Raw genomic sequence first — 7,491 nt, 5'->3', positions numbered from 1 at the left:
TGTGGGAAGGCTGTTTTCAGGTCTATCTTCAAGGATTGGTTTTCTTTGTGTATGTAAATATGATTAGTTTCCCAATCGTGAAAGAACCAGTCTTGCATCTCTCATGTAAGGCCTTCCAAGGATGATATTGTATGGCACTCTTCTCTAAAAATCCATCACCATGAATGAGTAGTGGAAGCTTAGCCCAAAGGTCTTGGTTATTAATATATACATACATATTATAAGATGGTATCAATCGCCTGACCTACTGGCGCTTTGCCATATCTAGCCCCCAGGTAACGGGAGTCCATATTTTGTAAGACAACGCTTGACTTTATAAAGCGACCTTACCCTGAGCTTAATGCCAAATAAAATCTAACATGGGTTATGCACTTCCGATTGGAGCAACCTTAATAGTCCTCGTCATGTTTCCACTCCTTCACTAAAGCTTTGCCCAAAGAGAGGATGGTTCCATGCCCTTTTCACAAAAGTCATGGTGCTATTTGCTGAGAGTGTGGGTAAATTTGGGGCTTGGATGAGCATGGCACCTCTCATTTCTAGGGGGTTCCCAAGTTCCTCGACACACATTTGTGTTTTTTTGGCTCATTTCTTCCCAAAGCTCCTCACTTTTGAGATAGACTTGAGTGGTGGTACAAGTGTGATGGGGGGGCTGAGTGTTGAAGTGGAGCCCATTGCAATGAAGGAGATTAATGGAGAGTAATGATTAGCATCGCTTTTGAGATAGACTTGAGTGGTGGTACAAGTGTGATGGGGGGGCTGAGTGTTGAAGTGGAGCCCATTGCAATGAAGGAGATTAATGGAGAGTAATGAGTGTTGAAGTGGAGCCCATTGCAATGAAGGAGATTAATGGAGAGTAATGATTAGCACTCATTAGCATGGAATACACACATGTGCTGCTCATCATAGAGAGCAGCCATCTAAACATGGAAGGACTACCACGAATCAAACCATAGAAGCTTTGTGTAAGCTCCAAGAAAGGTAATGAATACCAAGATGTAATGATGATCAAAAGTATAAAAAAAGTACAATATCCTAGGATTGGTGCCATTGATAGTTCCAAGGTCTCATATGCCCTACAAAACATATGTGCAAATGCCCCTAAGTCCCATGTGCCTAGGCTCATCCCCCATATGTATATGCTCACTAAAATCCCTTCATTACAAACCATGCCCTTCTACAATGATTTCTTCCCGAAAATTGAAGGGTAGTAGTACACACATATATAATGGCTATATGCAAAAGCCAAAAATCATGACATAAGTGACTGTCATGAAAGACCCAAATACCATAACATGAGTAGTATGACCCCTAGGGTCAAATGGGAGATGTAGAAAGCCAATGTTGATGCTAGGTATGCGTCCTCTTGGGTCAAATGGATAACTATAGTATGTATCATGGACCCTCGAATCCAATGTAGAAATAGCTCCCGCGTCAAAAGGGACGCTCAAGTCCAGGGGATAGCTCATAAGCCCATCCTCGCGACCATAACATGGAATTGACATCTAGGGTATCCGACAAATGGAAGCAAAACGCCTAGCTGGAATGTCAAATGGTCCATGTAGATCAAGACCAAGAGACGTCACAAGTGCATTTAAATGGTATACCATGTAATCATCTACCATACATCCCAAGTATCATATGGTGCACCTAAAGATGAATGTCCCGGTTCCAAACAAACTAGGGTTGTGTAGACAATCATGGAAGCCAAAAAAACACATCTGTATGTTGGCATCGTTTAGGAACCCATGTGAACAAACCCCATCATCCACTATAGCATAGCTCGAATCATCTAAGGCATGATCCACTGCATCAATGTGTGCATAGGCACGATCAAAAATATGCAACATGCCCTCATGTGTGAAACCCTACATAGATGTGGTTCTCTAGCAAAACCATAATCAATACTATCTCACCATGTGCGTCATCATTACTGAATACTGATAGTGTATCCACACATGAGATGAAAGTGGCATTATCCACCAAATAACTAACCATGTCATCCTCACAATCTCTAAAGTCATCATTATGAGCATGGTTTGTGTCCATCAATGGTGTCCATGTAAAACCTATATCCTAAGATAAGTCAACCTCTCTAATCACTGGATTTAGGAAAATGCCTAAATCAAATACAAAGCTCTCTAGATCCATATGAGCATGGTTGTGTCCATCAAAGGTGTTCAAAGGTGGACGTCCATGAATAACCTATACTATGTCTACACAAACACTACCAGTAGATCTATGAGAACTACGAGTAGTGGTAGTAACCATCTCGTGAATACCTCTACATAAAGAAACCCTAGAAGAGTAGTAGACATGTTTAACACAAGAAACTCAAGACTATGCTCCTTATGGTGACTCCTATCAAATGCCTACTCATAAGTGTCCTATCAGGTATCACTAATCACATGTGCAACAACGGATGCATCACTAATTGAATGCTCATAAACCACTAATCGTCCCTTTTGATCAGCTAATGTATCACTATGATCTCTAAGAAAATAAATGGACATAGGTGTATTAACCCTCGTCATGCTCGATACTATTGCTACCCTCGAGATCATGTCCACATGATCCAACTCACATATCACTATGACATATATCATCATCACATACATGTGTAGCAACATCATCATGTGCATGTGTAGCTACATCAACATGTGTATGTGCACGTGTATCGATATAATCATGTGCATGTGTGTACAATACAACATCATCATCCTCATCATCTCCATCATAATACAATGAATGAATTGATCTACATAAATGATAACCAATGAGACGACGGATAGTCGATGTTGTGGGTGAGTTGTAGAAGCTATTGAGGCCTATGCAAACATCACTGCAATAGTAGCCAAAGTGTAAGCATGCTCGGTTTGTGTCCTCTAAGGATCCAACCCTGTCATGCCATGACTCACAAAATGCATCCCATGAATGACCATCATGATCATCATCACCCATATAATCATCCGTCGTTGCATCACGAACATCATTATCATCCTCGGTGGAATGATGTGGATTAAAACCATACTTGCACATGCACCACTCCTCCCAGAAGTGTTGGCTCCCCAAATCAACCAATGAAATCCAAGTAGGCACCATAGCTCCTCGTCTGATCCCATACAAAGGGACGTAAGGATGCATACATGTACATAGCCCTATGCTCATCAAAATACCATGATAATGGTGCTTGCTCATGTGAACTAGACATGTGATAATCATGATATGCATGTAGCTCGCTTGCATGGCATACATACACAATGTCGCAACTCGGCACCATACGAACATCCAAACACTCAAAATGTGAGGTGCATGTGAACAACCACCAATAAGGCCTAAGGTGTGTAAACCATCTCTCAAAATCCGCAAATGTGCCCACAATGTGACAAGATCTTACATTGCATGTGAAAAATTCCATAACAATTAGCAAGCATAAACTAACATAATAATGCATGTGAACACCTCAAACATAGCGTGTGAACGGCCAAAATAATGTGAATCCGCCCACAAGACACAAAGCGTGTGAACAAAACTCACAACTCACCAAAGCGTGTGAACAAAACTCCCACACCACACAATAACTAAGCTACTTGTAAAAGGACCAAAATTGTGGAAAAGCCCTTAGGTGTGGACAAGAAAGGTAAAAGTTAAAAGTCTATCAAGTAACCAAGAAGAAGAAAATATACTTTCTCTCACGTTGGTGGCCTCTGTGGCTATGGTCTATTGAAAGGATTGCTGGACTGAGAGCTTTAGTTGCTTAATGATGGAGGATCACATAGCAGATTTTCCTTATGCACCGATCCAAGAAGCAAGTGCTTCTCTCCCTTGTTGATGTTGAAGTGCGTTAATTTATTCAATTTTTTTTTAAAAAAAAATGATGGCCGTTTCTTCCTGCCATTAGCTCCTACTGAGAGCTCAGCTAGCTCAGTGATGCTGGCCTTTAGACTCTGCTTATTATAAGAGATGTGATGGTCACCCTGTTGTTAGTGTCTCACACTCTGACACAAACTATTGAGTGCTCTTCTAAGAACTCGATGATGCGCTGGTACAGTCCCATGCTTTCTCCGAGCGATGAAGTCTTTTTTTTGGGGGGGGGGGGGGGGGGGGGGGGGGGTTTGTTTTTGTTTTAGCTCGAAGATAGTCACCCCTCGGTTGATCTTGTCCACTACTCAGATCCTACCACTTGAGGTGCTTAAAATTTAAATCTGTAATAAGCACTATTTCCTTAAGTGGTTTTGCCCTCAAGGAAGAGAGCGCGCATGCATGTGTTGTTTCTTCTTCTACTTCGTTTAGAGAAACATGCTTCTTGTTCTTTTGCTTCTTCTGCTTGCTTAACATTGAAAAGCTCGATCATAATTGTAGCTTCCTTCTATAGCTGCTTCTAAGGTGCAGCCAGCCTTTGCTTCGTCGCTCGCCATTGGATGCCACAAATGCCTTCTTGGTGCAGTTATGTTGTCATGGTGGTCACTACCGTGTTCCTTGTTGCGGCTGGTGTGCATGGGTTATGAGTTCTCCTTTGTGGTTTAGTTGGTGATTTGACCACCATCGCTTACTGAGCGTACGGAACGATTTCATCTAACAGCTCTGTTGTAGATGACTTCAGAGCTGGCCATAGTCAGCAATCATAACCGTCTTGGTTGTCTTACTAGATTAAGATTCATAGCTTTTCAATGGTCTTGCTCACCCACGGTTGTAAAAATGGAGCCGTAATGCACAGATACACTGCTTGTGTCACATGTCGACTGCTCTTGTAATTGCAACCTTAGTTGTACTTCACCACTATGTGGGTTCCCTTGTTGCCATTTATGTTGCCATGGTGCTTAGAATGGTGATGATGGCTGTCTCATCAGTGTCCAACCTGCCGTCACCAGCTTTGTAAAGCTCCCTGGCATCTACTTGTGTAAGGTGTATGTCATCTTTGGTCTCTTTCAATATTACAACACCAGATACATCCTCACCATATACCAAGGATTACTGTTAATCTCTCTATTAAAACCATTGTAATTGTATCATTAGTGTTAGGTTTGCTTGCTGTTGCTTGAGCTTTCAGGCCTTCAACCTTCCATGGATATAAGATGGAGTATTGTAAGCAAGCTGTTCTTGAACCTACTTCACTGGTTACCTTCTCAATCTTCACCAACACTGCAATCCTTTTGTTAATCAAGCTCAAGGAAGCTTAATCAAGATATTAACTCTGTTATCCAAATTTAAAAGACATAATAGACCATCAAATGTGTATTAATTGTTGTAGATTGTTATTTAACTATTTTGTCCTCTTCATGATTATTCTTTTACCAAGATTATTGACTAATTACATTGATTAATACTAACCCTTACTATAATCACTATCCACTATCCAACTATTTGTTTTCTCTCAATGAGAGCTTAACCAAAGCTCAATGATAAAAAGGCTCCTATATTATATTGTTGTAGAACTCAATCTTGATTTTACTATCACATTTACCACTAATCTTTTACAAATTAATACTAATCCATTATTATAATAACTTGCTTGATCACAAACTACTTGTATTTTCTTTTGTATCTAGATCTTTATTAAGATTTTAAGATTTTGCACAAAAAGAGTAACATAAATGGTAATAGGCAATAAAGATAATATGCTTACACCTCTTTTAGGCAAAGATTAGAAATGTGATCAAGCTTTCTATTTTGCTGAAATTGCTGTAGACTTGATTTGTAGTAAAACTTTACCATATCCTTAATTTGCACAATGCCTTTGTAATCTTTACAAATCTGCAACAAGATTCTTCAAAGCTTCACTCTACTTATTAAATTTTCACACTGCTCTAATTTGCATTCTTTTTTGAAATCTTCACAATTCTACAACATAAAATTGTTCAAATCTATAATAACAAAAGTGTAAATTTACATAATGGCTCTGCAATAATCTACACAGAACTATACTCTTCTCAGAATTGTAATCTAAACAATAACTATGCACTAATCTTGAATTATGCACTCAAATCTGCCAAGCTACAAGAAACTATGTAATGGATCTTCAATCTGTTGACTTGTTGAAAAATGTACCAAAATCTGAAATATTTACAATCTGTCTCCAATTTCTTTGATAATCAACATCGTTCTTGATAAATCGTTTACCAAAACTACACAACAACCAATAATGTCTCCAAGAATACAAACTCTAAAAATCTTGCAAATGATACCACGAAACTAAGATTTTTGTGAAGACTTGATGAAAATATATTAAAATTTATTCAAAATTTTTACAAAATTCAAGAATATTTAAAAGAACATTAAGAAATGCAAAAAAAAAATCAAGACAATGCATTAAAATTTTTATGTAAATCTTTAATTTAAAAATGACTAACATAAAGCATGATTAAAAAATATATTCTGAAAAGTTGAATTAATAATAATCTAAAAATAATTATCACTAATCATGATTTAAAAAATACATTCTAAAAATTGAATTAAAATAATCTAAAAATAATTAATCTCCTAATCACTCCTTAAACAAGGATCCAAGTCAAGAGCTCTAATACCAATGCAATGAAGGAGATTAATGGAGACTAATGATTAACACTCATTAGCATGGAGTACACACGTGCTACTCATCATAGTAAATAGCCATCTAAACATGGAAAGACTACCATGAATCAACCATAAAAGATTTGTGTAAGCTCCAAGAAAGGTAATGAATACCGAGATATAATGATGATCAAAAGTATCAAAAAGGTACAATATCGTAAAGCTAGTGTCTTTCATGGTCCTAAGGCTCCCATATGCATTACACAACACGTGCAAATACCTCTATGCACCATGTGCCTAAGCTTACATCCATAGTGGGTGCACTCCTTGATCCACATTCTAGTGCATGGTAAGCTTGAAGTAACATGAAGATGAAACAAATAATATTACTCAAAGTGAGATTACATAGAATAGCTCTCTCTCTCTCTCTCTCTCTCTCTCTCTCTCTCTCTCTCTCCCTTGCCCTTTTTGCGAAATTCATGGTGCTATTTACTAAGTGTGTTAGCAAATTTGGGGCTTAGAGGATTGTGGTGCCTCCCGTTTCTACGGTTTCCTCGATTCCTCCTCCCATATCTATGTTTATTTGTCTCATTTCTTCCCAAAGCTCCTTGCTTAAGGTAGATTCAAGTCATGATACATGTGCAATGAGAGCAACATAACATCATCTTTATGGTCTCATGGACTCTTTGTGTCTTTAGTAAATTTAAATAAAGCCTTTTTTCTTTTGGTTAAAACCCAATCCTTCTTGATGGCCGATAAATCTAAGCAAAACATTGACCATGCAAGATTAATTAAATCAAAAGCAAGCAAGAGTATAGAAGAATGAGATCTCACAAGTATTCTATTGCAAGTGAATGAATGTGTATCGCTTAACCTCAAAATTGACTCATATAAATGACTAGCTTTTACATCGGCTAGAAAATAGTCCTAGGCCACTAAGTCTAGTCTTAAGTGAGTGCATACAAAACCCCTTCTAGGTTGACA

Source organism: Cibotium barometz, unplaced genomic scaffold, assembly GCF_041138505.1.
Source record: "Cibotium barometz isolate CiBa-2024 unplaced genomic scaffold, ASM4113850v1 ctg488, whole genome shotgun sequence".
Classification (NCBI taxonomy): Eukaryota; Viridiplantae; Streptophyta; class Polypodiopsida; order Cyatheales; family Cibotiaceae; genus Cibotium; species Cibotium barometz.
This window is presented reverse-complemented; position numbering follows the sequence as displayed.